At 37.8% G+C, this 24,485-nt stretch overlaps 1 long non-coding RNA gene across 1 annotated transcript in view; it reads left to right on the top strand.

The window, feature by feature from the left end:
* LOC107183707 overlaps positions 1-24,024 on the top strand; it is a 171,366-nt gene extending 147,342 nt beyond the window's left edge. The window contains exon 3 of the long non-coding RNA XR_001514508.1: positions 23,854-24,024. This is a non-coding gene — a long non-coding RNA (uncharacterized LOC107183707). The remainder of the gene's footprint in view (positions 1-23,853) is intronic.
* Positions 24,025-24,485: the final 461 nt, after the last annotated feature.

Raw genomic sequence — 24,485 nt, 5'->3', positions numbered from 1 at the left:
TCCTTGTATTCTCTCACAGCCTGCTTTTTCTCTTAATAATGTGATGTTTTATGTTAAAAATAAAAAAAATGGATAGCTGGAGTGGCTCAGTTCAATTACAAGTCAGATTCCCTGGCTCGATGCCCAGTGGGTGGGTGGGTGGCATGCAGGAGGCAGCTGATCCATATTTCTCTCTCTCTCATTTTCTGTCTCGAATCGACAGAAAGAAGAATATATATATATATATATATATATCTGATGTTGGTTTATAAATGTCAGTTAGCATTCTAACAGGAGTAGACATGAGAAAGCTTCAAAATGGACCCTTTAGAAATTCTATCCAGGAGTCAAAAAGAGGATGCATTTTATTGCAAAATGGCACCTCTGTTAATGACATTTTGAAGAAGAAAAATCACAGAAATGTGAAATCATAAGCTTTTGTGACAGAAAAGCCACTTGTTTAAAGCTTTGGGCAGGTGGGGGAGGAGAGTTCCAACTTCTGTGAACATGAAGCTTCAGTTTTCCAATGCTAGTGGGCCGAGTGCATCAACTTCAGCATGAACCATCGTCAAAACGCAATCTAGTTGTAATAGTTTGTTATACTACTATGAAGGCAGAGATTAAGACTGGATCCATGTAGCTGAAGTCTATCATCTGTGCTTAAAATATATGATCTGTGCTCTTAAATGATTTGCTTAGATGGTTTCCTAAAAATGTATTTATTTACTCTTTTAAATATATTTTTATTGATTTTAGAGAAAAAGAGAGAGGGAGAGACAGATAGATAGAAACATCAATGATGAGAGAGAATCATTGATCAACTGCCTCCTGCACACACCACACTGGGGATTGAACTGCAACCCAGGTATGTGCCCTGACCGGGAATGGAACTGTGACCTCCTGGTTCATAGGTGGATGCTGAACCACTGAGCCATGCCTGCCAGGCCTAAAAATGTATTTTTTAATTCCTTTTATCTACCATACTTGTTAATGTGGACTAAATTTAAAAATCATTTAGAATTGATTTCATATTTTAAAATGCAAAACTAAAAATAGTTCATGTAAAAATATTTAAATAGGTAAAGAACAGACTGACAGCAGTCAGAGGTTAGGGTGGTTGCGGGACTGGGTGAAAAGGGTGATGGTATTAAGGAAAAAACTGCCACAAAACACACACACAACACAATAACTTTAGGTATGGACAACAGTGTGGTGATTACCAGAGGGAAAGGGGTCAAAAAAGGTAGGAGAAGGTAAAAGGGAGATAAATGGTGAAGGAAGGAAACTTGACTTGGATGGTGAACACACAATACAATGTACAGGTGATACAGTATAAAATTGAAACCTATATACTTTTATTAACCAGTGTCATCCCAATAAATTCAATGAAAATGCAAAACACACACACACACACACAACCACAAAATACCTGCCTACTTATCTTTCACTATGCAGGGAAAGATAGTAAAATCTAGTTATGTTAATGCAGTCATTTTATTTCTCTCAACAAATGTTTTTACTAGTATCAACTATGTGTGCATATGGTATATGGTGAAGAGTTAGTTGATGGCCTACTCATCTTGTTCTATGTTTGTAGGGAATGTGAGAGAGGGTAGTACTGACCCCATGCACAGCTTCAAGCATTAGGCCCTGTGTGGCCTAAACAATCAATAAATCTAACCTAGGTCTCTGTCAATCAGTACATGGTATTCCACAGCTCCAAGGTCTGCTTCATCTCCCGGCATCTCAAGAGATGAAAACTGAAGTTTCTGTTCCATGGTTGATAAACAGAAGCTTGCTCTCTGTAGATTTGGACAGCAAAGCTGAAGGCAGCCACTGTGGAACCAAATGAATTTCAAGCCCTAGAAAAGGATACCACTAATTAGACAGGACAGAGAGAAAGAAAGAAACTGGGCCTTTAATGCCATAATTGGATCAAAATGAAAATGAAGTACATTACACCCTACCTCTGTAATTGCTAGGTACATGAGCCAGCTAATTCTCTTTATTGTTTAAGACAATTTGCATTTGCTTTTGTGTTTGGGCTACTTAAAACTGAAAACACACTGATATGCTGTACACATTACTATATAATTATATCATCAACTTAAAAAATGCTATTCTTGTTTACAAGGATAAGTTAAATCATCATATAATTTACAATTACAGTTTTCATGGAATAAAGATGGTATGTTTGTTATTCTTTAATTGACTTTACCAGTATTTAACTGTGTATCTTTCTTTTTTAAATATATATATATTTTATTGATTTTTTACAGAGAGGAAGGGAGAGGGACAGAGAATTAGAAACATCGATGAGAGAGAAACATCGATCAGCTGCCTCCTGCACACTCCCCACTGGGGATGTGCCCACAACCAAGGTACATGCCCTTGACCAGAATCAAACCTGGGACCCTTGAGTCCACAGGCCGATGCTCTATCCACTGAGCCAAGCCGGTTAGGGCAACTGTGTATCTTGTTATTTATTTTTCTTTAGTGCACTCCAAGACTAAATAAACAGCTCCTTTTCACAAATTAATTTATGATGAATTCTCCCTTACCCCTTTCCGTTATGGTTAAAGAGTAGATGGCTGTTTGGAATTAAAAGAAAAGGGTTAATGGAAGGTGGCCAAATGCATACTTGTTTGCAGTTAGGAGAAAACCTATGGATGGGTCTTGCTAAGCTGGACAAAATTACCAGGTAAAGGAAAGAGTAGAGGCCATTGCCCACCCTACCAGCAGGTGAAAGAGAGCTCAGGTAAAGGCTAACAATGACCATGTGCTGCTAGCCAGGTGGAGCAGGTTCCCTAAAACTGTTAACAGCATGGTTCCTTCATATCTCAGAATATCAGATCCCAAGGGAAGAGTTGGCTTGCGAACACTGGACTGCAACAGCCTGTTACAAATAATGTCCACAGAAGAAGATACCAAATGTACAGCATGATGCACATGGGAATTGAATTAAAGAAGAGCAATCTGAATTCTGGTCAGGAAGGTTAACTAAACAAGGAAGAGAGAGAGAGTCAGGGAAACATGTACATAGCCCAGATGACTTAGATCACCAAGATCTTTTCTAGAATGGAGTCATTTTAGAAGATCTCTACCCTAGACGCTGCCATCATGCTTTTGCCATCTCACCTTATTATATAGGCATTCTGTACCCATTGCAGACTTCCCAGTCCTCCACCTCCCCTGCCTGAGGCCTGCAGATTGAAGCAGCCAGTTCACATCACAACTTTTGTTGAAAGCAGTGTTTGACTTGGATTATGTTGCAGTGGCAGATTATTGAGGAAGAGAGAAAAAGGCTTCTGGCTTCCTCCTCCAGATACCTTGGGACACCCCTAGGGAAGGGTACATTTGCCTTCCTCAGAATCAGTGCCTGAAGCTTTTGCTTCACTTTGAAAAGCAAATGTCCCTGGGAAATGTAAATTTCGGGCAGTTACATTCATTTACACTCTATAGATCAGAGTGCTCAGAGAGAAAATCCCCAGGGAAGGCAGGAAAAGAGCATCTGACACACTGCTTATGACTGCATAGTGAAACGTGTTCTATTTTTATGGACATAAGAAGTTTCAGAAGATTCTAGGTCATATCATAAACAATGATTCATAGTGAATTGGATGAATAATTGCATCACAATTTTTTGCATGTAGCTCTTTATTCAAATTGAGTTTTGGGGGGTGACACTGGTTAATAGGATAATGTAGGTTTTACGTGTACATTTCTATAATCTATGATCTGTATGTTGCATTGTATACCCACCACCAAAAGTCAAATCATCTACCGTCATCATGTTTGGCCTCCTTTATCATTTACTACTCGGTAACCACCATGCTGTTGTCTGTGTCTATGAGTTTCCGTTTTATATCTCACATATGAGTGACATCATATGGTTCTTAGCATTTTCTGAGTGACTTATTTTGCTTAACATACTATTGTCAGGCTTCATCCATGTTGTCAAGGATGTCAGTATTTTATTTTTCTTATGGCTGAGTAGTATTCCAAGGCATATATGTACCGCATATTCTTTATCCAGTCCTCTATCAAAGGACACGTTGTCTTCATGGCGTGGACACTGTGAATAATGCTGCAATAAATATAGGGGTGCACATAGCTTTGCAAATGAATATTTTCATGGTTTTTGAGTAGAATCCAGAAGAGGGATTGCTGAGTATTATGGTAGCTCTATTCTTAATTTTTAAGGAACTGACATACTGTTTTCCATAGTGGCTGTAACAGTTTATATTCCCACCAGCAGTGAATGAGGTTTCTTTTTTCTCCACAACCTCTTGTTATTACTTGCCTTGTTGATAATAGCCATTCTAATAGGTGTGAGGTGGTATCTCATTGCGGTTTTGATTTGCATTTCCCTAACAGTTGCTAAAGTTGAGCATCTTTTCATATATCTGTTTGCCATTTGTATGTCTTGATGGGAGAGGTGTCTGTTCAAGTCCTTGATCCATTTTTTAATTGGATTGGGTTTTTGTTGGTGGTGGTGGTGTTCAGTATTAAGAGTTCTTTATATATTTTGTATATTAACCCCTCATCAGAGCTGTTGCTTGAGAATAGCATCTCCCATTTGGTTGGTTGCCTTTTTGTTTTGTTGGCAGTTTATTTGCTGTGCAGAAGCTTTTTAGTTTGACAAAGTCCCACTCATTTATTTTTTCCTTTACTTCCCTTCCCTTTGGGGTCAAATTTATAAAATCTTCTCTAAGACAAGATTCATAAGTTTAGTAAATATGTTTTCTTCTATCTACTTTATTGTTTCAGGCCTTATATTTAGGTCTTGTGATCCATATTGAATTAATTTTTGTATGTGGAAACAAACTGTAATCTAGTTTTATTCTTTAGCATGTGGCTTTCCAATTTCCCCAGCATCATTTATTGAAGCGGCTTTCTTTTCTCCATTGTGTGTTTTGGGATCCTTTGTTAAAAATTATTTGCCAACATACATGTGGTTTTATTTCTGGGCTCTCAATTCTGTTCCATTGATCTGGGTGTCTGTTTGTGTGTTTTTATTTATTTTTTTCTCGAATGACAGATAATAGCAAAGTTACCTAAAGGATGTGATTTAAAACATGTTTGAAAGTAACTAATTAAACATCAAATGAAAGAAATACTTGTTTTTAGGGATAGTCTACTTCCAGAGAGTTAGCATTTTATCAAGTACTCATAAGGATTTGTATTAGGCTTCTCTTTCATGCACAAGCACCCCACTACTCACATATAACGTGTAAAGTTTGGAAACTGACTAAACATGTTTGCACATCTGTTCACATAAGGAAGTAATTTAGTTAAAAATATATTGTTACTGCTCGGCCAGCATGGTTCAATGGTTGAGTGTCAACCTATGACCCAGGCGGTCACCATTCAATTCTGATCAGGGCATGTGAGCAGTTTGCAGGCTTGATCCCCAGTAGGGGGCATTTAGGAGTCAGCTGACCAATGACTCTCATCATTGTTGTTTCTATCTTTCTCTTCCTTTCCCGTCCTCTCTGAAATCAATAAAAAATATATTTAAAAAATATATTGTTACTAAGAATATTTTATAATCAGGCAAAATAGATTAAATTAAAATCTAATGCTGATTCCTATCATAAATAAACCAAATCCTCCTCCAATGCCTCTTTGAATTGTTACAATTTTATGATTTAAAAAGTAATCAACTGAGTATTTTTTTCTGTTTTGTGAATTTTACTTCTTTTGTAAAACGGCAGAGATGTTTTTAGGTTGTCTATAAGCACATCTGTAAAAATAGGGTTATTGTCAAGGGAATTGTGATATTTGTCAATTCAATGAACTCTTCATTTACAAGAGTATTGAACACATATTTCTTCTATTTAAAAAAAGACACAAAACAAAAAATATGAGCAGGTGAATTCTGTGGAGGGTTTGATGACTTTCCCTTAAGACAGTGGTGAACTGTCAATATATAGTTTGTAAATTTTTTTCACTTAGATGGCCTCTTATACACTCTGAAAATTATGTTTCATATATATTTAAATAAATTAGAAATCAATATTAGATTTCTTTATTTCAAAATTATTTTTGCGTCTTCAGATGGAATTGTTGCTACCCCACTTCATGGCATTTACTTTTCCTAGACTAACATCCTGTCACTCCCTGTTAGCAGACTATAATATGCAATTTTTTTGTTTCATTAGCTCAATGGGAAGTTTGTTGGTTGTCGTCAGAACATAAAATATTACACTTTTTAATATAAAACAAAGAGTGTCTCTTACCATAATTATAATTAATGTGATTTTGTTGTTTAGAATATATCTACAGGGAAATAACACCTTTTCAATTATAACCTGTAATTTTCATTCCTATAAAATGTACAATATTAATCTTTTCAAAGACATTGTAAAAAAGACCAAGGTCTAATTATTGGGTAGCCATTTCTCTAGCAGTATAAAATGCTGTATCTCTTTAGGTCTCAATCCCAAATCAGAGTTGGGACCAGTTTGTATTTAAATTCATATATATATATTATTGATTTTTCACAGAGAGGAAGGGAGAGAGATAGAAAGTCAGAAACATTGATGAGAGAGAAACATCGATCAGCTGCCTCCTGCACATTTCCCACTGGGGATGTGCCCGTAACCCATGTACATGCCCTTGACTGGAATCGAACCCGGGACCCTTGAGTCCGCAGGCCGACGCTCTATCCACTGAGCCAAACCGGTTTCGGCTGTATTTAAATTCTTTATAGCAGCCACAATTGTGCAATACAGAGGCATTATCAGTAAGATTCCATTTTCACATCTGAGTTTATGGGGCTATATTAATAAGAAAACAAGTAAAGTGAACAATAATTCTGTGTCAGAAGTACCAAAGTAATTTAAAAGACAGTGTGACATATTATAGGATTACTATCAAGGGAATTGTGATATTTGTCAACTCAATCAATTCTTCATTTACAAGAGTAATTGAACATATATTTATTCTATTACAGAAAAAATATGAGCAGGTAAACTCTGTGGAGGGTTTGCTGACTTTTCAGGGCTCTAAACCATGTCTTATCCCATCCAGACAAGCCCAACCTAGTGTTTCGAATTAGATACTAAGCAAGAGATACTTTAAACAAATCTTGTTTGTTGCCTTGTACATTATATAATCACGTTAGCAAAATGACTATGCAGGTTGTATACTATGTTAATTTCTTATTTTCAATAAATATCCCCAAGGCAATAAATAATTTTATTTGTGAGAATAGAGCAATGCCACAATATTCAAGCATATTAATTCCAGGAGAAACTCAAAATAAATTTTAGGGCAATATTTAAAGATTTTATTGATAAAATAAATTTCATGTTGTATAACTATTTGCAATAAATCATCAGTGGCTCCTTATTATGTAGTTTGACATAGAAACCTAAAGACTTTGTCCTGTCTTCAGCTAACAACTCTCTCCCTCCTTCTACATACAAATACATGTTCTGCACTTGAGTTATATTTACTTATTCAATAAAATAAATCACTATGTGTTTTCTGAGGATGCCTTACTGTGACCCTTTAAAATCTAATCTCAATTTATCTTACTGGTTTTTGTTTTCAACTTTTTCCCCGACTACATCCACAGTATATCCTGTGAACTTCTAGAATTGAAAAAAAAATGCATTCTACCCTTCATCCTTTTTAAAAAATATATATATATATTGATTGATTTTTTTTACAGAGAGGAAGGGGGAGGGATAGAGAGTTAGAAACATCGATGAAAGAGAAACATCGATCAGCTGTTTGGATCACAACCAAGGTACATGCCCTTGACCAGAATCGAACCTGGGACCCTTTAGTCTACAGGCCGATGCTCTATCCACTGAGCCAAACAGGCTAGGGCTACCCTTCATCCTTTTGAAAGCAAATGTTGTTGTCTATCTTGTTCCCATTAGATGGAATTTTTCTTCTTTCTTTATGAGGCTCAAGCACTAACTCAAATGTCAATGACTTATTATTTCTTCTTTTATTTCAGCCATCGGAATCATTATTTCCCTCCTTTGGGCTTACTTAGTAATTTGTTCATATGATATTACAGCCAAAAAAAAAAAACCAAACCAAAACAAAACAAAACAAAAAAAACCTGCACAAAAAAAACCAACCCAGAAATAATAAAAGATGACGTTTTCAGAACATTTGCCATGTTCCAGGTACAGTTTTAAGTAACTTTTAACTCTCAATAGTTTCATGAAGTGGGTGGTAGTCAGCCAGCAAGATGGGAGTCAACTGAGTTGTAATCTACTCTATGACTAGACCCTAGTCATGTGGCAAGGGACAATCAATGAATGAGTCACCTTGCAAGTTGATTTTCCAGGCCCAGTTAAGCCTTTTGATGGCACAGGCCTGTTAATGTCTTGACTGCAACCTCATGAGAGATCCCGAAGCAAAATCAGCCACCTACACCACTGCAGGATTACTGAAGAATTTTATTTTCCTTTAACCTTTATAATGCTTTTTTAACTGAACCCTCTGTCCTTAGTTTGTAGTCTCCTGTCATTTTTATTTGCAGGTATTATGTTTTATTTTCTAGGACGAAAGCTGACCCTGCTCCACTCTCCTCTAAAACTCCTCAGAGGTTTCTCATCAACGTTTGATCTAGTTCCTGTATGGCCTCCCATAAGCACCCCCTACAATTCTTACACACCAGACTCCCCATGCGTGGGCAGATTAGGCCCTCAAATGTGCCCATGCCCTAATGCCTAGGACCTCTGAACATGTTATGCTACCTAACAAAGAGGAATTGACAAATATATTTAAATTTAAAGGCTGTAATATAGGGAGAGTATCATGGATCATTCAGGTGGGCCCAACCTAATCCCGAGCCACTAAAAAACATGGCATTTTCTCTGGCTGGAAGTAGAGATATGTGGACAAAGGAAAAGTTGAATAGATTCGATGTGTGAGAGGACTTGATTCACTATTGCTACAGGGGGAGAACAGAAGGGGAAGGAGGGCAAGTGCAAAGCATGAGAAAGAATGAAGACTTCTAGAAGCAAAGACACTTGCCTGGCTGACAACCAGAGAGGAAACAGGGACCTCAGTCCTACAACACAAAGAAACTGAACTTGACCAACAACCTGAATGAGCTTGGAGGTAGAGCTGTCCTCAAAGCCTCCAGAAAGTATACAACGCTGTTGACACCTTGATTTGGCATGTGAGAGCCTGAGCAGTGGATCCTATTGGGCCATGCTGTACCCTGACTTTGGTCCACAGAATTGTGAGTCAGTAAAACTGTGTTGTTTTGAGACACTATGTGTTACAGCAGCAATAGGATACACATTCCAGTCTCTGAAATCATTGATATTTCCAGAACACACTTTCCTATTTCCAGCTTTCTCAGTTCTCTTTCCTCTATCTGCATCCCCCGACCCACTTTTTCTTTATATAAGAGATTTATTTATTTATTTTAAAAATAGATTTTTATTGATTTTTTTTACAGAGAGGAAGGGAGAGGGATAGAGAGTTAGAAACATCGATGAGAGAGAAGCATCAATCAGCTGCCTCCTGCACACCCCCTACTGGGGATGTGCCTGCAACCAAGGTACATGCCCTTGACCAGAATTGAACCTGGGAACCTTCAGACCACAGGCCGGCGCTCTATCCACTGAGCAAAACTGGTTAGGGCTTTTTTATTTTGCAGTAAATATACTCTATAGTCTTCCTAATGGCAAGATTGGCAATTCTACATCAACTGGTGTCCTAGCATGCTGTTAGCATCTGTATGGCTGCAGAGCAGTACAGTGGTTCACATGGAGCTCTGAACCTAAGTGGATCAGAAGCTATTTCCCGGGTCTACCACTTACTCGTTGTGCAGCCAAGTGTCCCTTTTTACAGTGGTCCTTCCCCTATGACATTGAAATTATCTGTTACTGAATTCTTGTCTAGATTATAAGAATTCTGAGTGCAGAGACCATGAGTTTTTTTCTCTTGTGTATCTCCAGGTTTGGACATAACATTGGTACATAGGAACCACTTATTATCTGTTTACCAAACCAAACGTGTATGTTGCCTTGCTTTACCACTTGTAAAGAATATTTATGAATATTATCTTATGGCCCACTATGAGCTCGTGTAACTTGATATCATCCGTATATCTGTATTTTATATACAAGGAAACCAAAGCATAAAGTGCCTGGGACTTAAACAGGCAAGAAAGCTGTTTCACACTAGAAGTTTTGACTGCAAAGTCTATCACACTCTCACAGCACATTCTCAGCATGGGAACGTTTCCTCGTACGACAGATTTCCTCATTAGATGTAGGCAGCAGACCCGAAGCTGAGACTTGTCATCATTGCCATCATGGGATTTAAGTTATGCACCACGTAGATCCCTATGCATAAATCTGTTGGAGGCACAAGAGCCCTATTCATGCTCGAGTGCACCTTACACCTGGATAATTGTGGCGGACAACTTGAATGGAATTGAGTACCATACTGCTGTGAGCCTTCTTTCATAAAATGACTGCCCAGGGAATAAAAAGATTATTCATAAGAACAAGAATTCTCTGACTTTATACTGTCCTGTCAAGTACCCAGGGAGCTGCTTACATGTGACCCAGACTGGATAAAAGTAATTAAAGTGACTACTGATAAATATCCAGTCATTTTCTTTTATGGAATGTGAATATATTAGATGAGCAATAAGGGTGGAACGTTTGTCTTTGTCTTAGGTGACACCAAGCAAGATGCATTTGGCATATTTAATTCCAAATGTTTTTACGGCATATTATTGACCCCTGGAAAGACTTTTTCTCTCCACCTGTTGTGTATCTGGATCTTGTCCATCCTTCAGAACAAGTACATATCCTTTGTCTACTCTATAATCCTCCCCAACTGTATTCTGATATACTACGTTAAACTCTATAATTGCAAGTGATTATTTTATACTTACAAAAATGACTAGTTTATTTTTTGACTTAATATACTTACTCTGAATTCATCACCTGTTATTTTCTTTACTCTTTGAGTTGAAGAGATCTGAAATGCTTTGGAAAGCTACTAGGTAACCATCGAAAAAGCTCTAAATTATAATATATACAGAAAGTTATCTACAAGTATGTATGTGTATATATATCTACATATATATGCTGTCTACACAATCAAGTAAGAAACTATACAGGGGTGGGCAAAAGTAGGTCTACAGTTGTGAGTGCACAAAATACAGTTTAACCTTGTATATTATTGCTTATTAATTATTCTAGTAGTTTTCATATAAACAACTCTAAATCTACTTTTGCCCATACCTCTGTGTGTGTGTGTGTGTCTGTGTCCAGTCATCCATTCAACCAATCAAAGTGTAATATGTTAATGATATTCTAAGGTGGCTCAACCACTCAATGACCACCAGAGGACAGACAGTTGACCAGTCGACCAGTCACTATGACATGCACTGACCACCAGGGGGCAGATGCTCTTACCAGTAGGTTAGCTTGCTGCTGGGGTCCAGCCAATCAGGACTGAGTGAAACTGGCTGGACATGCCCTGGAGTCCTTCCGTGGAACCTCCCCAGCTGGCCAACCTCCCATGTCCCTCTCTGGCCCCAGTCATGCACTAGGGAGGAGTGGGGGTCCCTCGGCCTGGCCTGCTCCCTCTCACAATCCAGGACCCCTCAGGGGATGTTGGAGAACCGGTTTTGGCCCAGTCCCTCAAGCCAGGCTGAGGGACCCCACTGGTGCACAAATTCATGCACCGGGCCTCAAGAAAGTGTATATATAATTTATTTATTTATATATGATGCTGGAGTTTATTGAATGCTTGTTGAGTGTTAAATGCCAGTTAAGGGCTATAGGTACATTCTTTAACTTCAGTTGTAAACTTTGAGTTTGGTATCATTACCCCAATTTTAGAGAAAAAATAGTATCAGAAAACTTAAATCACTGACTCAATTCCATACAGGTATAAAGAATAGAGCCAATCTTTAGATCCAAACCTTCTGTACCGAAACCTTCTCAAGTGTGATCCTCCAAGCTCCCCACCCCCACCCCCAGTTACTAATGAACAAGGCAACTGCATATAAAAAGGAGCTGCGTCTTTTTAGAGGCAACCAGTGTTTCATTTGCTAACATAAAAAAGGATATTCCATCAAGATTTCATTATCTCTTCTGATAGGCTGCCTTTGAATTTATTTAGTAAAAAGCAAATAAAAATATTCAAACAGAACAGAAGATTTCAAACAGCATTCCCTATTACTCTTTCTTGAGGAAAATTAGCAATGTTCTTGAGTAGATCTGTGTATTCTAAACAGAAATAGGAGAACCTCAATACTATATGTTTTCAAGAGGTAACGTTGAAAAAAATAGCAAAGGAAACTCAATTTTGACCTCATTTGAAAAAAGTTTTGCTTTTAAAGCCCCATGGGATTATTTTAGTCTCACTAGGCTAATCCAGAATAATGTCTATATTTTAAGGTCCTTAACCTTAATTATATCTGCAAAGTTCCTTTTGCCTTATGATATTACATATTCGCAGGTTCCAGGCATTAGGGCGTGGGCATTCTGGGGGAAGCCATTCTGTGTACTGCAGGAACGTTGGGAATTTTCTTGTAAGGGAGATGCTTGCCATTTCAAGAGCCATTTGCTGTGGAAAGATAATGGACCCAACACCAGTTTGAAAAGAGGCTGGCTACCTGGCCCATGTCCAGACTCCAAACAGTTTTACGACTGAAAACAAATGTGGTGTTGGGCCGAGTCTGCGATGGAGCATCACCAGCCATGGCCTTCCAGTGGAGCAGAGAGAGAAGCTGGAAGCCACAGTTCTTTTCCCGCATCTCATTTGTTTCAGCAACAGAAATGTGCAGCCCTTGCCTGTTACTCCCCTTCCCTGATTGCAATCTGCTCATTGATGTGCAACCTCCTCATGAATAAGCATGAACAGAAATTTAAAATCCCCTTCTTATTCAAAACTCAGGCATTACATTTAAATAGTTTGTTATAGTGTGCATATGTACTCCTACACCATGCATGTACATCAGAGTTTGCACTGCAGAGGTTGTGATGGAAAGGGAAAGGTATATCCCTTTCCCTCTCTAGAACTGTTGCTTTGGCATACCTAAGATTTCTCTGTGTTTATTTATTACTGTTGAGAGATGAAACCAAAGAGCTTACTCACAACCTTCCTTGGTAAACACTAAACGAGGCATGTGGCCCGCCGGCTGTGAGTTTGACATGCTTGCACTAGACTGTATCAAAGAGCCAGCATAGAATGAACATTTATTTCATTCCATTTCTTATGGTATTTGCTCAAGGAATCTCTCTTTTTTTGTTTTCCATCTGTGCTCAGAGATAAGCATTTTATAAATTTTATATGCCCTTTTCTTTTCTCCTTCACTTATGATTGTTAGAGTTGATAAAGTACACTTTCAGTTAATGAAAGAAAAAAGAATATTAAATTTCTAGGTAGATCTTCTTGCTTTTCACTCTTTCAACTGAATCATAAACTTGCATTTTTTTTGCTATACTGATCTTGACTGTTATTTGACTGAAAATAGGTGACTTTTCTAGAATCTGTTTCACTCTTCCCAAGTCAGGTACTCTCACATAAACCTTAGAGAAATTACATTCTTTTACTATTTTGCAATGCCATTTTGTATTCATTCATTCATTCATTCATTCAAGCATTCATTACTAAATAATAGTTTAACAAGTGTCTATTATATTTCAGAACTAGTTCTAAGTCTGAGGATACAGTGGAGAACAAAACAGGCACATCTTCCAAGTCTCACAGAGCTTGCAGCTTAGTTACAGAGCATCTCCTAAAACCCTAACAGCTGTGCTCTGTACAACTCCAATGATTGGGTGCTTTTCCCATGGATTATATCATGGATGGTGCCTCCCAGAGGTAGGCAAGGTTAGAGCCTTAGTAAGTGCAGACCACCAAAAAAATAAAAATAAATGACACCCATTTGATTCAGTCATTCCACAAATATTGCTGAGTATTTACTATGTCCTAGTCTCTAGACTTGGAATACCTCGATGAATGAAAGAAACAAAGTTTCATAAAGTTCATCATCTAATGGGATGCCTTGGACAATTAAAAAGTAAATATTAAAAAGAAAAATGATGTTTTATATTAGAAGGAATTTTACAAAGAATTTAGAACAGGATGAGAGAAATATTGCAATGCTAAGGTTGGTATATTCGCCTTTTTACAAATTGTCCTAGTCCACCTTAACAAACTTTGATTTGCCACACTCCTGTTGAATAACCTTTTATTTTAAGGTACCAAATTACCATCATTCCCTAAATTTTCTATCAACTTTCCCACCTCCACATCTCTGCTATGGTGATCTCTCTGACTGGAATGCCCCCCTCCACCTTTCTTACCTAGAGCACTTCCACTGTCATGGAGAAAATTGCCCTTGTTCTACAATACTCCTTTCCCAAGAAACTTCCTTGTTTCTCTCCCAAGCAGAATTCATTTGTCCCCTCTTTTCTGACCATAATCTCACCTTGTATTGCATTCTGGCTGTAATTATTTCTGGTGAATTTCTGTTTATATTTCCTTCTGTCTCTTCAGTTATCAGTTGCCAACTATTTATTCAAATTAAAGAGTCTGCCTTGCTCGGCTCTGCATTTCTAATGCCTAACATAATGTCTGAGCATATTAGGTTTTAGTAAATTTGTATTGCATAGAAACATTGGGGTTAATACAGAGATGTAAATTTAACCTTAATTTAAAAAGTCAAAAAAGTCGGATATACCCTCAGATATTTCTGAACATAAGACTGGACTAAGTATTTTGTAAAAAAATAATAATGCGCAAGATATGGCCTACTACAGATTTTTGCTAACAATGAATTTCATTTATGGTTCCCTAGGCTTATATCTATTATTTCCTAATGACTAAATACAATATATTTTACTGATGTTGTGACAGGGCTGTCAAGAGTGAAGATAGGGCCTTTATGTAAATATTTTTATAACAAATGGAAATAAGTTCTCCTTCAAGCCTTTAGCTCTGGCATGAGAACATCAATTGCTATATGGCCTGGTAGGCAATTGTGATCCACCTGCTCACTGATCAAACAAGGTATAGGAAAGAAGCAAAAGCAGACAAATACCCCAAGGTTTTCTTCACAAACTCTGTTTATATAGTAGGAGAAAGTCTGTGCTTAATTTATTCCTACTTGGAGATGGGAAGTGGGAGACCCATGGAGTCACAGAAGGTGGAGGTGAGGATGGCAGACCCATGGAGTAGCGTAAGTTGGAGGTGGGAAGTAGGTTCTCCATGGAGTAACAGAAGTTGGGAGGTCTAGCGGAAACAACGGACAGTGAGAGGAGGAGCTTTCATGTTGCAATAAATTAAAGAAGGTTCTCATTTAACTTTTTATATCATTTACAATAAGTTAGTATTTGATGTTCACTGTTCTCTGTACTATTCCCATCCTGATTTTAGAAATTTAGATATATAGAGCTGAAACCAAATATCACATACTGAGAATAAAGCTATCATAGGGAGCCTATAATGTATACCTTGCCTATTTCCTAAAACAATTTGCAGCAGCATTCCATGAAATGCATATAACACAAATACCATGCCGTAGGAGAGGAATTTGCCCACCCAGTGTTCATTGGCCTAACTTATCCTAACATGCTCTTCGGGGGCTGTCAGGCTGCTGGTGAAAGGTTACAGAGCTCACCCACCAATGCTTTGTAGAGGGTGGAGGAAATGCAAGGTGGTTACAGTTTATGCACAGGATACATACCCTGCTCTTGCCTTCATTGAATTTTGCCTGAAGAGTCATAGTAACTAGCTGGTAAGGTCAGTTCTTAATCAATAAAATGCTGCCTCTCTTTGTTCCTAAAATCGATGTGTGTGTTTATTTGTATGTCTGTAATTTAAATGTAATTAAACCAAGCACGAGATAAATATTTAAATTTAGCAAAAGCCTGTGAGTGTGAAGTCAGCAGACGCTGCCCATGTGAGCCAAGCTCTAGCTCTGCTCCATCCTTTGTATTCCTGGGCTCCACCTGCCTCTTTGATCACTCATGCTGGTGTGATCTTTATTTTATGCAGGTCATTCACTTACTCTTGGGGAATGCATGCCTTCTTCCTCCCTACAGCTGTTTATTCAAATAGTTTGAAAGAAAACTCTTTTTGAGACTGTAATTTTATGTCCATATGTTACATTTGTTGTTATGTTTAGGATAATCTCCCCTAATGATCAGCGATTATTACCAAAGTTCTCTAGCCTCTTTTTATCAGTCCCCTGTGCTTTCTTTTTTCCTCAGTCTTCCATCCGTTGTGCTTTTAAGCTCTCCTCACGCCTCTCTATTTGAAATCTCTCTCTCTCTTGATACCTGTATTTATTATCTCCAAATGAAATGTCTTATTTATCTCAGTATGCAGTTTATAAGTCCACAAGGCTTGAAGTAACGTAAACATGTGTTTTTATTGATCATATCTTCCCCAAAATTTATATTTGGGGGCTTCCCAATGAAGAGGATGCCCTTATAAAAAATAAAGCACATGGTCAGAAGGGGCAAATCCAGCTAGAATTAATTTTATTAGTTGCCTAAGAAAAAATATATTTAACAGACTTGAAGACATAGAAGAGTTTGCTTGTCACACCATCTGTATGGTTTCTTTTATGGCAGGAAGCATGATTATGAAACCAGATTTAGAAACCAGAGTCCTTAGTAAAGTTCTGTTTTATTAATTATTACACACTGAGAACTTGAGCAAATCATTAAAGTTTACTCAGCCTTACTGTTCTTCAGCATTTAAAGTAGAGAAGAACCTATCTTCCAGATTTTTTGACATATCAAGAAGTGTAATCTCATAGCTTCAAACACCTAAAAGTGACTTGAGAGAGAGACAAGATAGGCTTTTTGATGCCTTTTCCTTTTTTTTTTTTTTTGACAACCCTGATTCTTTGGTATTGTTATACTCAACAGAATTCACTGATCTATTCTAAATGTATATATTTTTAATATTAACATTCATCTTTACCGACAAATAAGTTTTACTTTACAGGTTGCCCATGATTATGTTGAGGATGGAAAGACCTCATAAGAATGTCTCTCTTGTCAATCCAGTATGTGTTAGGTGAAAAATCATTTAGTTACAGGTGTTCTTTTAGAAGGATTCAATTTAGAAGTGTATTTAAATAAATTTCAGAGAGTCAGGTGCTTTTGAACTAAAATTGAGATAGAAACCATTCATTCAGTTGTTCACAAGTTTCTGGTGTACTGATCAATAACACCAGGCATCAACAGGTACTAGGGATGCTGCTATGGGCAGGACAAAGACTCTCCTCATAGAGCCCATGCTAAACCTCCAGTCTGGCTTTAGGGATCAGGACTGGCCAGTATAGGTCTACAGGGTGTCTGTCTGAGTCTATAACAACCATAAAGCTTTAATACCGATTGAAGGGGAGCAAAATATACCACCCCAAAATATGCCTCTTTGGCACATTGATTATTTGAGGTTGGTTATTTTTTAAGAAACAGCAGACACAGGAGAAGCTCTGAAAATAGAGTAGATGTTACCCTTTTATAAGATAAATTTACATTTATAAACCTTCATTTGTCAGGGTATCAGTGTTGCTGGTGGAAATCGTGTTCTTCCACGGGATCACGAGAGAAGCATTTCACAGACCCTCACACGGGATATTCTGGAGTGTGGAGTTTTTTTGGATGGAAATAGAAGGCTGCCCCTCCTGGGTCTCCCATGTTTCATATCTGTCTATCCCACCATGAGGAAAGTCCAGGCTTGTCTTCATAAAGGCCAACCAAAGTCCAATGTCCAGAGTTTTTGCTTCATGTCACAGGTCCTGCTTATACCGTTGGAGTCTGTGTGGTCAGCTGTGGGCCCACACGGCTGCTAGGTCTGCATGGTTGCTTGTGTTCGTGGGATAGAGAGAGGGAGCTCTTATTTGGTTTGTCTCAGGCTTGGGAAAGACCAGGAGCTTGTTCAAAATAACCAATAAACTTCCCAAGCTTTCACAGGCTTGCACTTGGCCTGACTCACAGCCAATCTGTTATTTCCCATGCTAGACTGACAGGCCTCTATGGTCAAGCACCTTCCCCTGTGCCATTTTGACGTCTATTCTGCATATGCTTACCCCACCCTCCTCCAGTACCCCCCAACAATCCGGGAAGGGAGGGGTGTTCATCTTTGGTGGGGAATGCTGGGTCCCCTGGAGTGTGTGAAACTGTAGCCTCTTGTGAAGCAAACAGGCTCAGTGTCTGATTTAGCTCCTCAGCCCATTAGGCGCAACAATGTCTGATTCCCTTTGCTTCTTCCTCCATCATTATCTAGCTGCCTACAATAATGCCAGGAATGGGAAGATGACTACATCTCTAGAAACTCTTATCAATGGGGAAATCTGTATAAAACCATGTCTTTTTTTACTGTAGTTTTCCTGATAACCTCTCATAACTGGCTCTCCCCCGCACCCCAAACATCTTTTCTCTTTAGCTGATGTTCAAGGCGACAGCTTGGGCCATTACAAGAAGTTGCTGTTTCCCCTGGGTATGTCCTGTATACAGAAGAGGTGTACACGTTATTAAACTTCTCTCTGTTTTTCTCTTGTAAATCTTTCTTTTATTATGGAAGGTTCTTAACCAAGAACCTAAAAGGGTGGAAGGAAAAATATTTTTTCCCCCACAGAATTAAAAGCTAAAAGACATAGGGCTTGCAGTGGAAGAGATTAAGCATAACCTTCAAAGACACAGGCGCTGGGAAATATGTTTATTATGTGTTCACAGATTTACATATTTTTGAAAAATTACAAACGGAAAATATTTTTAGAAAAATCAGTTAATATCACTGCCCTTCCCACTCTAACTTACTATATATATCTTATCCTGCTTATATCAAGAGGCCATGGGACAACAATGAGCAATTTTGTAATCAGCTGATGGAAAAGTCCATGAAAAATGTTTTTAGTTCCCATTTAGTGATATGTAATGGGTCTGCAGTCATATCTGTGTATAGATACATTTTTCTTAGTTGTGTTGGTGTAGAAATGGCTCTGGGACTTACCCTTGACCTGCACTCACTTGGCAAACCGATGTGAGGGTGTAGGGCCAAAGGTCTTGCTGTAAAGTGAACATAGTCCATAGTGCTTAGCACTGGAAATAAGTGAATAATAGGAAATTATCTGAATTACATATCTGAATATAGACTGAGTGGGGATAGCAGTATGAAATAACATTAATAGTTAAGTGACAGTAAATACTGCTTTTTCTGATCCTTTTGATTAAAATATAAGTAGAGATTCTAATTATTTTCTGTAACCTATTCATTTTACCTGTTCATTTTGAGACAACTATCATCGTGGTGTTGTTTACCTAATCTTAAAACCAGAAACAAGACCCTAATGATCTAAAGAGACCTTACTCAGACTAGGTACCTATCCAGATACGTATAACTAAGTTGACTATTTTTATGTTGGTTTAAGTCCTGAATTCTCTTAGAGAATTGTCTGAATTTTTCTGATGCGTTGAGTGTCTTGCTTTGATTTCTACTTAGGAAATTATTTTTTTGAATTGGGACTTAATTACTATTTACCAAAAATAAAATTTTTACATCTGTAAAAAAAATATATATAGTAAAGACAAGGTTTGAGACACATAACCAGACTTCCTTTTGGGATAATTTATAAGTCATATATGAAATAAACGTAATATAAATATTTCCAAATTTGAAAACAATCCTGAAAGTTTTCTTTTTTTTTTTTTAATATATTTTATTGATTTTTTACAGAGAGGAAGGGAGAGAGATAGGAAGTTAGACACATCGATGAGAGAGAGACATCGATCAGCTGCCTCCTGCACACCTCCTACTGGGGATGTGCCCGCAACCCAGGTACATGCCCTTGACCGGAATCGAACCTGGGACCTTTCAGTCCACAGGCCGACGCTCTATCCACTGAGCCAAACCGGTTTCGGCTGAAAGTTTTCTTAATATAATCAAATAAAATTATAAAACTTAAGAAACATTTTATACAATCTATAATAAAATTATGTTTCACTTAACCATGTGAGAGAAAGAATGACCATGTGTCAAGAAGAGAAGAGTCAGAAAGGGGAAGAAAAGGGTTAAGAAGTGAGGGTGGTGTGAGCAAGTGAAAACAGCATCTTATGAAGTTATGCTCACATATTTTGCAGCGGGTGGTGCTATAAATTTGAAGTGAAAGGTTTCCATGAGCACTGCTGCAGTAGTTGGCATTCGCATTATATACTGCTGGCATTTTAAGTTAAAATTACTGCCCTGTTCCATACTCCCACTGTTATCAAAAGGCGCTGCTACTTCATGATTTAGAGCTATTGTTCCCAAGTAATAGGTTTAGATGTTTCTGTAGAGCGGTTTAGTATACCTTCCCTCTTTTTTTCCTTCAAATTTCCACCAGATCTGACTCTTGTATGAGTTTCTCAGTCTTTCTCAGAAAGAAACCCCCAACATTGGGAATAGTGTTCATTTTCAAAAATGTTGGTGGTATTAAATTACATTTAAAGTCACCTTGTCATCTTATGGCTGTCCCTGGGAACTCCTATGGCAGGAGAAATTGTATTATCTCCCTATCACTCCCAGACTCATATAATTTCTATAAGTAAAATTATGTTTCCATCTTTATCTATTACTATATTACCCTGGAAATGGCTGTTTTGATATCGAATCAAATTGTTAGAATATGCTTGCAATAGCATGACGTAAATGTAACCTATGTAGATACATATGTTTTTTGGAGTATTAGTAATCCTATGGAGTACTTTAAAAAATATACATGTATTTTTTGTATGTATGTGGTGTGTGTGTGTGTGTGTGTGTGTGTGTGTGTGTGTGTGTGTGTGGTTATGTGTTTAGAGAATAATGGTACACATCATTTTGAAAAAGTCAGTGAGTTAAACTGAGAAATATGCATCCAACTTTTTTATTTCCAAATGGAAGGACCACACGTGTCTATTAATGTTCTAGTTGGTTGTATTTTCCCCTGTAGATATAGATAAGAATATATATCTGACAAAATTTCATCATTGCCTGGCTATTATTGCTCAGTGGTTGAGCTTTGAACTATGAACCAGGAAGTCATGGCTCAATTCCTAGTCAGGGCATATGCCTGGGTTGTGGGGCATGCAGGAGGCAGCCGATCAATGATTCTCTCTCACCATTGATGTTTCTATCTTGCTCTCTCACTTCCTCTCTGAAGTCAATAAAAATATATTTTAAAAAAAATTTCATCATGAACATAAGAAATCTTAGATGCCTTTCATCAAAAATAGTTTTTGAGAAAGAAGCTGAAGTTGGGTGGTGGTTTGCACTATCAGGGCTACCCAAACAGAGAAGCCGTCATTGTCATGGGGAATGAAAACCAAAGGCAAACGCCTGGGCTGTGGGACTACGGGTTGGAAGTGGTATTTTATAGCTTGAGCAGTTGAACTACAGTCCACAGAGGACAATGTTTGTTATTAAAAAGAAGAGACTTCTCAGTAGCAGGTTGCCAGTCACAAGAAACAAGATGGTTTCCAATATGATTTAATCCCTGTTATGCTAAGAAACCAGTTAATCAAGGTTCACTGTAGGCAATTTTCCGCTACCTTAAAACTCTGATCTGGAAAGAGGACTGAAGTTAATGGCAGGTCATGTGTGAATCAATTACTGGGTTCACAGGGGGAAAATTTTGTTGTCTTTTAAAATCCAGATATTGAGAAATAGTATTCAAGCCTGTCGACATCAGTGCATATTAATAGAGTTTTTAAAGAAGGGCATTAGTAAACATCTCATTAATTTTCTCAAACAATAATTCCCTCAAAGTAGAAATTTATTTTAAAATGTTTATCCTGCCCCCTGGCCTGGCTCAGTGGTTGAGCATCGACCTGTGTACCACTAGGCTGTGGTTCGATTCCTGATCAGGGCACGTGCCCCGGTTGAGGGCTCGGTCCCCAGTGTAGGCAGGTTGTACAGGAGACAGCTCATCAATGATGATCTCCCATCATTGATGTTTCTATCTCTCTCTCTCCCTTCCCTTCTTCTCTGAAATCAATAAAAATATTTTTAACATTTTTTAATGTTTTTCCTTTTCTTCCTTTTTTATTCTTGGTCTCTCTTTCTCTGTTTCTCGGTCTCTGTCCCTTTACAGAGCGTCATCACAGAAAGATGAAATCAGCCACCTTCAGTCCCAATATTGGGAGAACTTTCCCATTTCTCCCCACCACTGCCCTAACTACACCAGAAATTCCCTGGCATGGGGCAAACAGTCCAGGAAAATATATATTCTCCAAACTAAAGGAGTGGTTGGCTCTCTGTGATTCTATTATCCCATTCAATAGAGAATGGTGTTTTTATCATGTGAAAAGTATAGTGGTATGTCTTTCTATTCCAGTACAAAATGTGTGTGGGGGGAAGGGGGAGGGACAATCAATCTCTCAAATGTCTCACTTATTAATTTACATGGTTTTCTAAAATCCAAATATTTAGAAAGACATTTTCTGCTTTACCTTAAAAAGTCTGGAAACCTGAATGCAGGTCTATCATATGTGAATCCTTTCATCTCAAAGGTCATCAGAGGTGCTGTGTTGTCTGCTAGGTTAAATGCAAACTACTCATCAAAGAATCCAGCTGCACAAATTGTGCACAGATTCAGAAATCCAATAATTCAGAATGAGTATGACAGGACAGAGAGAAACCCATTTAAGGAGAAGATTCTATCCTGAGTGTTTATCAGAACTCACTTATCCGATGTCCCCAATTCCTCCAGACTGTTTGGCTCACCTACTTTTTGATTTTTTGATACTATTATATGTAAGGCTTTTTTGCTTACATATTGTAGAACTGTAACAAAGTTTATAATAGATGGGAAATTTTGGAGGGGTATATATTTTCCTCTAATTTCTCTTGTTTAGTACAGTCTTGATAGTTTGAATTTGCTTCTTAAACATGTCTCTTTTTCATTCCAAATTTGTGAACTAGGTAGAAGGTAATATCAAAAATTTAGTCAATAGAAGACATATACTAGTAGCAAAAAATTAATTTTAGCCATCCTTGCTTTTTTGAGTCCCTCAGCTTTTTCCCTGTAGAGACACCACTTGCAGCCCTGTGACATACTTCATTTTCTGCTTTCTTTAACTATTGGCCTTTTCCTAACTCAAATCCATATCCATTTCTATCACACATGTGAACTCTCTTTCTGTGCTGCATCAGCTTGTCTGAAGGCCACTGCTTTGAAATATCCTCTAAGAAAACTTTCATTAACTACCTGCTTCTAACAGAATCCTTGAAAGTTATGATGGTACCAGAAATTTAAAAGTCAGCCCATGTCCACACATTTTAAAATACATACTAGTCGACTGGCAAGAAAAATAGCATTCTCACACATACTGCTTATCTATAAGAATATTTTTTCATTCTACATAGATACTAAATATACCTCCTGGCATTTCTCCACCAACCTTTCATTTGCACAGAAAGCAGCTGACCTAATATTAACACCTGAGAACTTCCTTTTAAATAACACCCATAGTTATCATAAAGGAGGAAAAAAAAAAGGTGAAAAAATTGGAGAGCCAGGAGAGGGTAGTGGAAAATTAGAAGGCTTATCTATTTTTACTTATCTCTCTTAAAAGGAAATGAATTACAGCGGCAATGAAAAGGGTTGCACGGATGGCAGGTGCTGTGTAATTAAACCATAAACTCACATGGTTTGGTATTATTGTGTGACTTGCGCTCAGCAGATTGCCATTAGATAAAGCATCCAAAATTCTGTTTTAGAACAATCCTGAGCTAATAAGCTTTCTTATAAAGTAAATGAACAAGGACAACTCATAGGTTGTTTACCTATGTCATTCATATTCTGGCTGACCATAAAAATGGCAGTCTTCTTTTCAAGGCAACACCACTGAACTTTTTCCTGTTTCTGCTTATATTTGACAGCATTTTCAAATCTCAAGTTTTGTTGAACTTTCCCCGGCTGAGGTTCCTACCAATACTATTTGCAGGAGTAAAAGCAACCAACAAGTAAGTACAAAACAACACTAAGCTTTGGAGGTGCCAAGATAGAAGAAGCAAAGGTAAATGATTGTATTACGTGTGTACCTTAAGGAAGTCAAGTTTTGAATGTGCTTCATTATCAACAAAATGGGGACATGTCATACAGCTCACAATATGTTTTAGGTAAGAAATGTTTATTGAGCCTCGAATCATTGCCAGGTATGACTCTAGTGGTCTGGGGATATAATGGTGAAAAATATTTAAAAAAAAATCTTCCCTCACATTGTAGAGGAAAACTCAGGCGATACAATAAGGGAATGAATGCATAGTAGGGAGAATCACTATGAAGAAAAATAAAGCAGGGGGGCTGGGTGGAGAGTGCTGTTTTGTGTAAGGTGATCAGAAAAGATCTCTCTCTGGAAGTGGCACGTGGATGGACACATGGGCATTTATATACACGGATACCACCTTCCTATTGTTTGGCTTAAAAAAGTGGTAGGTGTCTTAACTGTAATCGACTACTGTGCCTGCTGAAACAGCCCAAAAGGTAGTTCCCAAAGTCAGGGGATTTGTTG

This window comes from Myotis davidii, unplaced genomic scaffold (assembly GCF_000327345.1).
Source record: "Myotis davidii unplaced genomic scaffold, ASM32734v1 scaffold330, whole genome shotgun sequence".
Lineage (NCBI taxonomy): Eukaryota > Metazoa > Chordata > Mammalia > Chiroptera > Vespertilionidae > Myotis > Myotis davidii.
Note: the sequence above shows the minus strand (reverse complement) of the source record. Positions and strands in the feature narration are given on the sequence as shown.